The sequence below is a fragment of the Brassica oleracea genome, chromosome C1 (genome assembly GCF_000695525.1).
Source record: "Brassica oleracea var. oleracea cultivar TO1000 chromosome C1, BOL, whole genome shotgun sequence".
Lineage (NCBI taxonomy): Eukaryota > Viridiplantae > Streptophyta > Magnoliopsida > Brassicales > Brassicaceae > Brassica > Brassica oleracea.
Window position 1 is genome coordinate 37,069,755 of NC_027748.1, and position 12,405 is coordinate 37,082,159.

The following is a 12,405-nucleotide window of genomic DNA, read 5'->3' on the forward strand; positions in this document are numbered from 1 at the left end:
CAATAGAACTTTGGAAATAAAATCAGTTTAGAGGGTGTTAATGAATGGAGGGTTATACAAAGGTAACTTGTGTCTTTGAAGCATATCCAAATGTGATTCTATATATTCATCATGTGTGGTAGAAATTGGTTATCAATTCGATTTTATATTTTCAAATCATGTAAAAAATCAGAAATTTCACAAAATTTACAATAATTGTTTCGCCCCTAAATTTTATGTAATATACACTAGAATTTCTCAATTTCAATGGAGATTTGCCAAATACCCCAAAAAAATCAGACATATTGTCCTAATACACTTTATCTTTCTTTTTTTTGTAAAATACAATTAATTGAAAAAAAAATGAAAAAAATGTTTTAAATTTTTTTGAAGTGAATAAATAAAAACGTGATTTTATTGACAATATGAATGGTAGAAAACCTTTCTGCCGGAACAGTTATGAAATTCCTGAATTATAGGAAATTCAGTTAGCAAATCTTTTCTCTAGTTTTATCAAAGATTTGACGTTTAGAAATTTGCTAACTGAATTTCCTATAATCATGTTTTCTTCCTAAGAAAACGTGAATGTAAAGAAAAAAAAATCTGATACTTTATTTTCCATTGACGTTTTCTTCTTTTCAAGGTTAAAATTAGGACTAGATCACTATTTCCATTTGATATCTAGTAATCTTCATCTCGATGCATGTAGTTGTAAGCTGTGGTGAATGGATAATGTACCTTCTGTTCTCAAAGCTCGTGGAGCGTTGCTGGATTCTTCATATGGAAGAGTGGTTCATGGCTCCGTTGAGGTTAGCTCTTACCGGTGCAGCTTGTATGTATGCAATACGTTGATATCTATGTATACAAGATTTGGTAATGTGGATATTGGTTGGAGATTGTTTGACATGATGTCTGAACGAAATACTGTCAAGAGGAATACATTAGTTAAATGCTATGCTTCTCAAGGCAAGTGGGAGGAAGCTTTCAAGTTTTTTTATAGAATGAGTCTCTCTGGTGTAGAAGCTACTGTTGTAACTTGGAACACAATAGCTGAAGGTTTTTTGCAGACAGGTAATCCCCATTCGCTTGTAACCACCAAAGTAAACAGAATACATAAAACCAAAAAATTAGAGTTTCAAATACACCTAATCTCCAAAGTAATTTAACCTACAACTCTAACTCAAATCTACTGACGGTGCATGTTTAGGAAGTTCGAACTTGGACATTCGCTCAATCAACAAGGGATCATTTGTGGCTTCGCATAGATCAATTCAATCTTCAATCGAGCATATTTAATGTTGTCATCATCAATGAGAGATAGGTCTAGGCCAAGGGCATGAGGTTTATTCGCATACACTCCACAAGAAGAATTACCCCTATTAAGCCCACTCTTCATTGGTGCATAAGAGATTGAGTACTTACTATGATACAGATAAACATAGAAGAGTAATGACGTGGAAGAGAAGTAACAGAGAGGGAAGTCGTTAGGAAACGGTGACGGATAAAGAAGTGACACGTGTTTAGTTTGTTAGAGTCGTTGTAACGGAAACAGAGTATATAACTCTGTTTCTGCATCATTTGGAGTATCATCGACTTTGTGAGTCATTTCTTCTTGAGTCTTGTAACAATTCTGAGATATTTTTTGTCATGGAGTTTTAGATTCTTTCTTGATCCAGAATCTATACTTGTGAGCTACAGTCTATTGTTTCATGAACGGTAGTCTGATTATAGAGATTACATTCGTTATCTCTATCAGTGGTATCAGAGCTCGGCGACCTCGGAGATCAAGGTGATCGGGAAACATGGCGGAAACACGTGCGACAAAGGCGGCGCGTGATGTCGACGGCGCGACGACGAATCGAATTGAAGCGATCGAAAGAGCATTGGCTTTGCAAGATGAGAGAATGCAAACGATGCTCGAGGCGGTTAACATGATGACGTCGCAGATGCAAAGGAATGCGACGATGAATGGCGAAGGTAATCAAAGAGGCGGTGGCGAAGGATTTAATCAAGATCGGAATGAAGCGAATCATCGTCATCATCACAACAATAACGCGGGTATGACGAGAATGGCTAAGATTGACTTTCCAAGATTCGATGGCTCTAAATTGAAGGAGTGGTTGAGTAAAGCGGAAGAGTTCTTTGAGATCGCAATTACACCAGAAGAATCTAAAGTGGGAAAAGCATCTATTCACTTTGATGGTGAAGCTTCAACTTGGCATCTTGCGTTGAAACAAGAGGATGAGAATGTGATGATATTGCGTAGTTGGAGGCTGTATAAGAACAGAATAAAGGAACGTTTTGAGGAGGTGTTGGATGATCCCATGGCAGAGCTAAAGGAGTTAAAAGAAACGGAAGGCATCGCTGAGTATCACAAGAGATTTGGGAGGTCAAAAAGGATGGAGCTCGTTGGGTATAGCGACTCGTCGCACAATGTTGATGATGATGATGGGAAAAGTACTACGGGGCATATCTTCTACCTCAACGACAGTCCAATATCATGGTGTTCGCAGAAGCAAGAAATTGTTGCACTATCCTCTTGCGAAGCAGAGTTTATGGCTGCTACGGAAGCAGCTAAACAGGCGGTGTGGCTACAAGAGTTGCTTGGAGAGATCATTGGGAAGGCTTGTATGAGAGTAACAATCAAAGTTGATAACAAGTCTGCCATTGCTCTTTCAAGAAATCCTGTATTCCATGGTCGAAGCAAGCACATACACCGGCGTTTTCACTTCATAAGGGAATGTGTCGAAAATGATCAAGTGGAGGTAGAACATGTTCCGGGAAATGAGCAACGAGCTGACATTCTTACCAAATCGCTTGCCAGGACTAATTTTGTGTCGATGAGAATCCTTATTGGCATGGTGGTCGTGGGAGAAACCGAGTTCAAGCTTAGGCGGGAGAATGTTGGATAAGCTTGACTTCCAAGTTTCCTTTTTCTCTTTGTGTTATGAAAATCTAAAAGGATTAGGAAATATGATTTGTAGATTGGAGTGTGTGGAAAAGTCAGTAACCTGAGATGGAAGTTTCAGAACTATGAGTTCAAAGCAGACTTTATGGTTATACCATTGGGAGGTCATGATATCGTTTTGGGAGTTCAATGGCTATCTACACTTGGTCCAATAACTTGGGATTTTAAAGAGCTGGAGATGTCTTTTAAATGGCATAACAAGAGGGTGATGCTACATGGTATCAAGGCAGGATCAGTCAGAGAGGTGAAAGCGAAGAGAGTAGAAAATAATAAGGATGAAGATATACAACTTCACATGATCTACACTTGTGAAGAAAATGAGATGGAGTTGTGGAATTTAAAAACAGAAGCATTGGAAGAGATGAATGATGAGGAACAGAAGGAGCTGAGTTTGTTAACTGAAGAGTATGAAATGATATTTGAAGAACCAAAGCAGCTACCTCCTTTCCGTGATCATCACAACCACAAAATAACACTATTAGAAGGATCAAACCCGGTGAACCAAAGACCATACCGTTATGCGGTTTATCAGAAGAATGAGATTGATAAAATGGTCCAAGAACTACTAAAGGCAGGGACAGTGCAACCGAGTTCCAGCCCTTATGCTTCACCGGTAGTATTGGTCAAGAAAAAGGATGGTACATGGAGATTGTGTGTTGATTACAGGAAGCTTAATGGAATGACTGTCAAAGATCGCTTTCCCATTCCTTTGATAGAAGACCCGATGGATGAGTTGGGAGGATCAAAGGTGTATTCAAAGATTGATTTGCGAGCTGGTTATCACCAAGTGCGTATGGATCCTCATGACATACACAAAACAGCTTTCAGAACACACAGTGGACATTATGAGTACTTGGTAATGCCGTTTGGCTTAACCAATGCGCCTGCAACTTTCCAGGGATTGATGAACCAGGTGTTCAAAGACTATCTACGGAAGTTTGTACTCATATTCTTTGATGATATACTTGTCTACAGCGCTATTGTGGAGGAGCATTTGATTCACTTGAAGATGGTTTTTGAAGTGATGAAGTTGAACAAATTATTTGCAAAAAGAAGCAAATGTGCGTTTATTACAAGAAGAGTAGAGTATCTTGGTCACTTCATTGAAGCTCAGGGTATATCTACAGACCCAAGCAAAGTGAAAGCAGTTGAAGAGTGGCCAGTACCGAAGAATCTGAAAGCTTTGAGAGGGTTCTTGGGCTTGTCAGGTTACTATAGGAACTATGTCCAACATTATGGGACTATCGCTCGACCTCTAACGGCATTAATGAAGAAAGATGCTTATAGTTGGAATGTAGAGGCACAAGAAGCATTCCTGAATCTAAAGAGGTCTTTATGCAATGCACCGGTATTAGCACTACCGAGATTTGATCTTCTTTTTGTTGTGGAAACTGATGCATGCAAGGAGGGTATTGGTGCAGTACTTATGCAGGAAGGGAGACCACTGGCTTATATCAGCAGACACCTAAAGGGAAAACAACTCAATCTTTCTATCTATGAGAAAGAGTTGTTGGCGGTTGTGTTTGCAGTACAAAAATGGCGCCAGTATCTTCTCATTAATCACTTTGTGATCAAAACATATCAAATGAGCTTGAAGTATCTGTTAGAGCAAAGGTTGAATACACCAATACAACAACAATGGCTACCTAAGCTTCTGGAGTTTGACTATGAGATTCAGTATAAACAAGGGAAGGATAATGTCGCCGCGGATGCATTGTCAAGAGTAGAGGGACCAGAGATACTTCATATGGCAATGTCAGTATTGGACTGTGATTTGTTAACAAAGATACAAGAAGCTTATGTATCAGATAATCACAGTATGGAGATAATTGAGAGGTTGAAGAAGGATCCAAATGCAGTAAAGAAGTACTCATGGGTTCAAAATGTATTGAGAAGAGGAAGCAAAATAGTGATCCCCAATGTAGCTGAGATCAAAAACATGATATTGGAGTGGTTACATTGTTCTAGTCAAGGAGGACATTCGGAAGGGAAGTGACGAGGCAGAGAGTAAAAGGGTTGTTTTACTGGAAAGGGCTCATCAAAGACATTCAAGCTTACCTGCGTAACTGCAGTGTGTGTCAACAATGTAAATACGATGTGGCAGCTTCTCCAGGCTTATTGCAACCGTTACCTATACCGAAGGCAGTGTGGTTTGATCTATCAATGGATTTTATCGATGGATTACCATACTCGTTTGGGAAGACAGTCATTTTTGTGGTGGTAGACCGTTTGAGTAAGGCAGCACACTTCATTGCGTTAGCTCATCCCTATACCGCAGCATCAGTGGCTCAAGCGTTTCTGGATAACGTGTATAAGCTTCATGGCTTTCCACGGTCGATAGTCAGTGACAGGGATGCCGTCTTTCTCAGTGACTTTTGGCTAGAGTTGTTCAAGTTACAAGGATGTTCTCTCAACATGTCAACCGCATATCATCCTCAGAGTGATGGACAAACGGAAGTAGTAAACATATGTGTGGAGACATACCTTCGGTGTATGACTAATGAGAGACCTGCTATGTGGAGTAAGTGGTTACCGCTTGCAGAGTTTTGGTATAATACTAACTTTCATACGGCAACACAAGTGACTCTGTATGAAGTAGTTTATGGTCAAACTCCACCAGTGCATCTGCCTTACTTGCCTGGTGAATCGAAAGTGCAAGTAGTAACCAAGTGTTTAGAAGATCGTGAAAAGATGTTGTTGTTGTTGAAGTTTCATTTGATGAGGGCGCAACACAGGATGAAGCAACAAGCAGATTCACATAGATCAGAAAGAAGCTTTGAGATTGGGGATTGGGTCTACCTGAAACTGCAACCTTATCGTCAACAATCAGTGGCCAGGAGATCAAATGAAAAGCTGACACCAAAGTACTTTGGTCCTTATCGTATCTGTGATAAGATTGGAGAGGTTGCGTATAAGTTGAGGTTTACAGAAGAGACGAGAGTTCATTCAGTCTTTCATGTTTCTCAGTTGAAACGAGCAGTAGGAGATGTGACTGTTTCAACTCAACTTCCTTCTGTAGTATCTGAAGAGCATACTAAGCGTCCTGAAGCTATTTTAGAGAGGAAAATGGTAAAGCTTCAGGGGAGAGCAGTGACATCGGTGTTGGTCCAATGGGTGGGTCAAAACGAAGAAGAAGTGATGTGGGAGTTCCTTTTTGATCTTCAAAAGAAGTTTCCGGAGATGGATCTCTGAATCTTGTGGACAAGTTTCTTTAGAGAGGGGAGATTTGATACAGATAAACATAGAAGAGTAATGACGTGGAAGAGAAGTAACAGAGAGGGAAGTCGTTAGGAAACGGTGACGGATAAAGAAGTGACACGTGTTTAGTTTGTTAGAGTCGTTGTAACGGAAACAGAGTATATAACTCTGTTTCTGCATCACTTGGAGTATCATCGAATTTGTGAGTAATTTCTTCTTGAGTCTTGTAACAATTCTGAGAGATCTTTTGTTCATGGAGTTTTAGATTCTTTCTTGATCCAGAATCTATACTTGTGAGCTACAGTCTATTGTTTCATGAACGGTAGTCTGATTATAGAGATTACATTCGTTATCTCTATCATACTAACAGTATAATCTTTCTTGTTTGTTTTTGGCTGAACAGCTTTAATTGTCACTGTCCACCTCCAGTTAGTCTGCGCACAAAAAGCCATTGATTTACACTTTTTTTAATTGCCAATATGATAATTAGTCAAGAATTCATCATTAACAATTACTTGATTACAAAATATAGGGAGTTACAAATCACACAAACTAATGGCAAATCACACAAACAACTTGATAAGAAACATAGGTTCAAGTTAATAAAAACATAATCCATAGCGAATCTAAAGAACCCATCAAAGTTTGTCCTGCTTGACTTTGTATAAAATCCGACAACAATTTCAACCAGATAAAGCTTGAGAATGCTAGTCAATAGAGAAAATCTCAGAAACCCAATAAAGAATGGTTGATTCATTTACTTGTAATAGACAAGACAGAGATTATCAAGAAGTCAAACAGAATCTGGAAAGAAAACAACATGCAACTATGGGATTTGACTTTGATAGGTAGGAATATATAATCTCACAAAAGCAACAACGGTCTAAGCCTTCTGAAGGGAGGAAAACACAATAGTGAATCTAAAGTCTCAAACTTTAACAATACATACCCATGAAATAGAACAACCGAAACGAAACCGAACTCAAAATATGTTGAAGAAAATCAAATAAGGGGAAGTCTAGAGATGGCAAAATTTGAACCTGTCTGCGGGCCTAGCCCGTTTGAACCTGTTGCGGGGCGGGATTGGTTACTAAGATCCAGGCCCGAATTTTTTGCGGGCTTCGCGGGATGAGCTTGTGCGGGATTGGGCCAGAAGCGGGATGGGTTCGGTGTATCCCGCGGGACGCGCGGGGATCCGCAAAGACTGGTCTCTATCATTGATCATCGTACGTTCTTTCACCACTCCTTTCAGTACATCGAGTATTTGCTTCGGTTAGGTCATAAACAACTTGATCAACTCAAAAGTCCTGATATGGTTTCCATCTCCTCTGTGAAGATCAACTAGTCTCGGTCTTTATTACATCCCAGGTCATAAACAACTTGATCAACTCAAAAGTCCTGATATGGTTTCCATCTCCTCTGTGAAGATCAACTAGTCTCGGTCTTTATTACATCCCAGGTCATAAACAACTTGATCAACTCAAAAGTCCTGATATGGTTTCCATCTCCTCTGTGAAGATCAACTAGTCTCGGTCTTTATTACATCCCAGGTCATAAACAACTTGATCAACTCAAAAGTCCTGATATGGTTTCCATCTCCTCTGTGAAGATCAACTAGTCTCGGTCTTTATTACATCCCAGGTCATAAACAACTTGATCAACTCAAAAGTCCTGAACCGGCAAATTCACTTACTGTGCACTTTTACCTGCAACGCAAGTTACACAGTGAAGTTGGACTCTCTTGACGTACTCTCTTGACGTTCTCTTGCTCCATCACAAGCATGTTACCATACTCCATAAGCTTCTCAAGAGTCATCTCCGGCTGCTCGAACACTGGAGGACCTTCCCTCGAGTTCACCAGCCTCTTGCTTATCTTCTCCACTCCTAGTCCCTCAACGAACTTCCTCACCTCATCATCGTACACTCTCGCCCTCAATGCACCAACAAACATAAAGGTACTAATATTTTTTTTTATTACCGATGGATTGGCCAGGGAACTGGTCAACAAGCGTGACAATGTCTTCGTCCTTGATTTTGTCAGTCCTGAAGATACCCTTGCAAACACCGATACGGTCCTCACGGGTCGGGGCCCAGTAGAACTTCTCCATACGTCCATCACGGATGAGAGGAGCGTAGAGGGTGTAGAGGGTGGAGAAATCGTTACCGGTGACGATGATGGGGACACGCAATCGTAGTGGCTTTCATCATGCTGTGGAGACTCGCAATCGTAGGCTTCCCATTCATCGTTCTCCTCTTGATCCCTGGATTGATGTACGGACGATCCCTCATCAGCATCACCAGGAAAATACGGGAAGAGTACAAAGAAGCTGGATCTATTGCTGAGCAAGCCATCTCTTTGGTGCGAACTGTCTACGCATTCGGCAGTGAGACTAAGTTGATTGCCAAATTCTCAGCTGCACTTGAGGGCTCGATGAAGCTAGGTGTAACCTTGTAAGACAAGGATTAGCTAAAGGACTAGCCCTTGGGAGAAAGAAGAATTCTTCTTGTAGACGAGTGCAATGTTTAAGAAAAAAGTACGAAGAGTGCAATTTTACCTAAACAGTTTACGTTATGAGACTTGATCTTTTAGTCTAATAATTTAGATAATAAAAATTTCTTATAATGCATAAGTCTCTGACCAATGGGAAATAAGTAAATAATTGGTATGATTTTTAAAATTACATAAAAATACAAACAAAATCCTAAAACAATATTACCTAAACAGTTTACGGCTTTACGGCTTTCACGACCAAAGCCAAAAAGAAACAACCAGAAACTAAACCTAACGAAGAAGAGAGAAAGAGATGACAGATGATGATTCAAGTTTCGATCCAAATTTTACGCCGTTGAATACAATGGATTTAGAGAGTCAGCGACTCATTGGAGTTCTTTTGGCAGCTGACGAGGCTGATGATGGTTCTGGTTCATCTGATGGAAAAAAAAGAAACACAGAAGAAAAAGAAGGCTTATTGAGGTTGCTGATGATGAAGATGATAGTGATGTTGAAATCACTCCTCCACCAACCCAAGCTATTACTCTGTGCAAACAATCCACCTGCGGAATCGGGCAAGCCTTGAAATCAAAAAAACCAATGATACAGTCTACTCTAGACGGTGGCATTGGATCCTCTTCTACGGCCACTAAAAGGAAAACCAAAACCAAATCTATTCATTTTACCATCCGTGGGGGGAGAAAGAGTTCCAGGCTGACACAAAGCAATGGTAAGAAAAAGAAGAAGATTCAAGAGGAGCAGCTTGATTCGGAAGGTGAATTTGAAGAGAACGAGCTGGAGAAGGAGATGGAGAACGAGAAGGAGGGTAGGCAATGTGGTCTGATGTATGGCCCCATTTTACTAAGATTCGAAATTCTAATGGTGAGGAGAAAGCTAAATGCAATTATTGTAAGAATGACTATGCATGGAGTTCCCACGGGCATGGAACAAGTGGTTTGAGAAGGCATCGTGATAGATGCAAACTCTTTCCAAGGAATCTCCGAACCAAAAAACTCGATGCTGAAGCCAAATTAGTAAGTGGCAAGTTTGATCATGTTGTGTTTAAGCAGCCGGAAGTCCTATGATGCACAAGGAGGGATACGGGCAGGGCCGGCCCTGGGCTTAAGCCCGTAAAGCAAGGGCTTTAGGCGCCAGGGGTTATATATATTTTGGGGCGCCAACTATAAGGTATGATGCTTTGGTTTAGTGGTGTGTTCCCATGCATTAATACCTAAGGAATCCAGTCTTCGACCCTCACCTTCTTCTTCTTTTTTTATTTTTCGTTTTTAATATGATAATCATTAAAAATATTAAACATCCGATCTTAGCCAAACACGTGCTCAACTAACAACTTTAACTTACTTTTATGTAATATAAAACAAATAAGTTAATCCAAACCTAATTATTTCCTTTTGTTCTATTACTACCTTTCTATCATTGATACCTTTTCTCTACCATCCTGAAGTGTATCTATATTTTCCTTGAATTACACAAGAAAACTTTACCTTTTAAAATTTATTTTCTTTGGTTCTAGGTTTCTTTTCCTCTTTTTTTTTGTAAGTTCTATTATTTTTGAAAAGAAAAATTGAAATATAAACAAAGATAAAAACTCTCTCTGGTTTCATGAATAATGTATTGATATTTTTTTGTTCTTTGGTAACAAATTAGTTTTCAATAATATTTTTATTTTAATTATAAATTTAAATATTAAATAATTTTATTTAAAGGGCAGCATTTTTTTAGTATGTTTTAGGCGCCATTTAGGTCCGGACCGGTACTGGATACGGGACGGGGCGGAGACATGAAACGGCTAAACTTAAAATTTGTGGATACGGGTACGGCATGGGTACCTCTAGAAATATATATATATCAATTAGGGGTGGGCGTTCGGGTATCCATTCGGGTTCGGTTCGGATCTAATCGGGTTTCGGGTTTTCGGGTTTAAAGATTTCAGCCTCATTCGGGTATTTTTAAATTTTGGTTCGGGTTCGGTTCGGATCTTTGCGGGTTCGGTTCGGGTTCGGATAACCCATTTAAATTATTTTTAAAATTTTAATATTCATTATATGCTTAAAATTTCTCAAAATCTATAAATCAAAATGATATATTACATATAAATTTGTATAATATATGTCAAAATACCTAAAATTAACATATAAATTGGTTTGATTTAAATATTTGGATAGAAAATCAATAGATATTTCAAGTATTTTGGTGTTTTGAATATATTTTAGCTATTTTAGACATTTACTTTTGACTATTTATGTATATTTTCAAGTATTTTAGACAACTTTAAAGTATCTTAAATATTTTGGATGTTTTTAATATATATTAAATCTAAAAAAAAGTAATATATTTAGGTATATAAATCTATTTCAGTTACATTCGGGTACCCGAGATACTTCGGTTCGGGTCGGGTTCGGTTTCGGTTCTTTAGATACCAAAATTTTGAATCCGTTCGGATATTTAATCAATTTTGGTTCGGGTTTGGTACTATTTTTTGGATCGGGTTCGGTTCGGTTCTTTGGATCCGCGTTTTTTGCCCAGCCCTAATATCAATAAATATTTAAACCAAATCATAATTCTCATGATGTCAAAAAAAAAATCATAATTCTCATATAAAATAAAACACCAAAATAGCATCTTAAGTAAAATAAAACATCAAGATAACATCTTAAGTAAAATAAAATATCACTATAATAGTATAATATCTTAAGTAAAATAAAAAAATAAACTAATCATTGATCGATCTGTTCTCCAAATCTGGCTCATCTAGTGAAAGATTTGCAAACTCCAAATATCCCACATCTTCCATAGAATAGAAATCATCTCCACCAACATCCCACATCTTTGTCTTTTCTTCTTCGTATTGCTCGGAATTCCTTGATAAGAAACGTAAACTGTTGTGGATAAAAACTAGATCTTGAGCACGACTTGGATTCAACTAATTCCTTCTAAGTGAATGAATGAATGAGCAAGTACTCCAATTACGCTGAGCACATAAGATGAACTAGGCTGTCCAAGCAACTTAAAAGCCAAAGTCTGTAGAAAAGGAATTTGGCACCAAAGTTAGCCCACCATTTCTTGGGTTCCATAGTAAACATCACCGAAATACATGTCAAATCCTTACAAAGACCAGTTCTCATGGAGAACAAAGCATATTCATCTATAACCTTAAGATGATAATCAGTACTCGGAAACAATCTTCGAAAACACTTCATTCTCTCACTGGAGACGTCTGGATCTCTGTGTGGACCAAGTCTTGCAGAATCTTCACTTAGCCATTCATACTATAAAATCCACAATAAAAAAACATGTTTTATATGAGGCAACGAAACAAAAAGAAAGAAAAAACCATATAGTTTAAAATCATATACCTTGGATTTAAAGAGTGAGCTAGACAATGCAAAGGAGTGTTGTTTTTTGCCCAACGTTCCACTAAAATCTGATAAACAACCTTGTAGAAAGGACTAACTTCAATCAATGGACGTTTTTCTTTCTTATAGATCTCATACTTCACCTTCTCAATCATAGAATCCCACATCTCATATATCAAATGAAGACTAGGTTTGTCAGTGTCACAAAACCTTATCATCTCATATATAGGTCTTGTGAAATAAATAATGTATGACACCTTCTCCCACCATTCATCACTAAGAATCATACCCTTCACGAAAGTTGCACTACAAGAAAACACATGCTTAACGACGAAAATTAACGACGAAAAAAAATCCTCGTAAATTTGCGTCGAGTTTACGACGAATTTACG

At 38.5% G+C, this 12,405-nt stretch overlaps 1 pseudogene; it reads right to left on the reverse strand.

Annotated features, from left to right (window-relative positions):
• Positions 1 to 7,847: 7,847 nt before the first annotated feature.
• On the reverse strand, positions 7,848 to 8,497 carry LOC106338992 (annotated as a pseudogene).
• Positions 8,498 to 12,405: the final 3,908 nt, after the last annotated feature.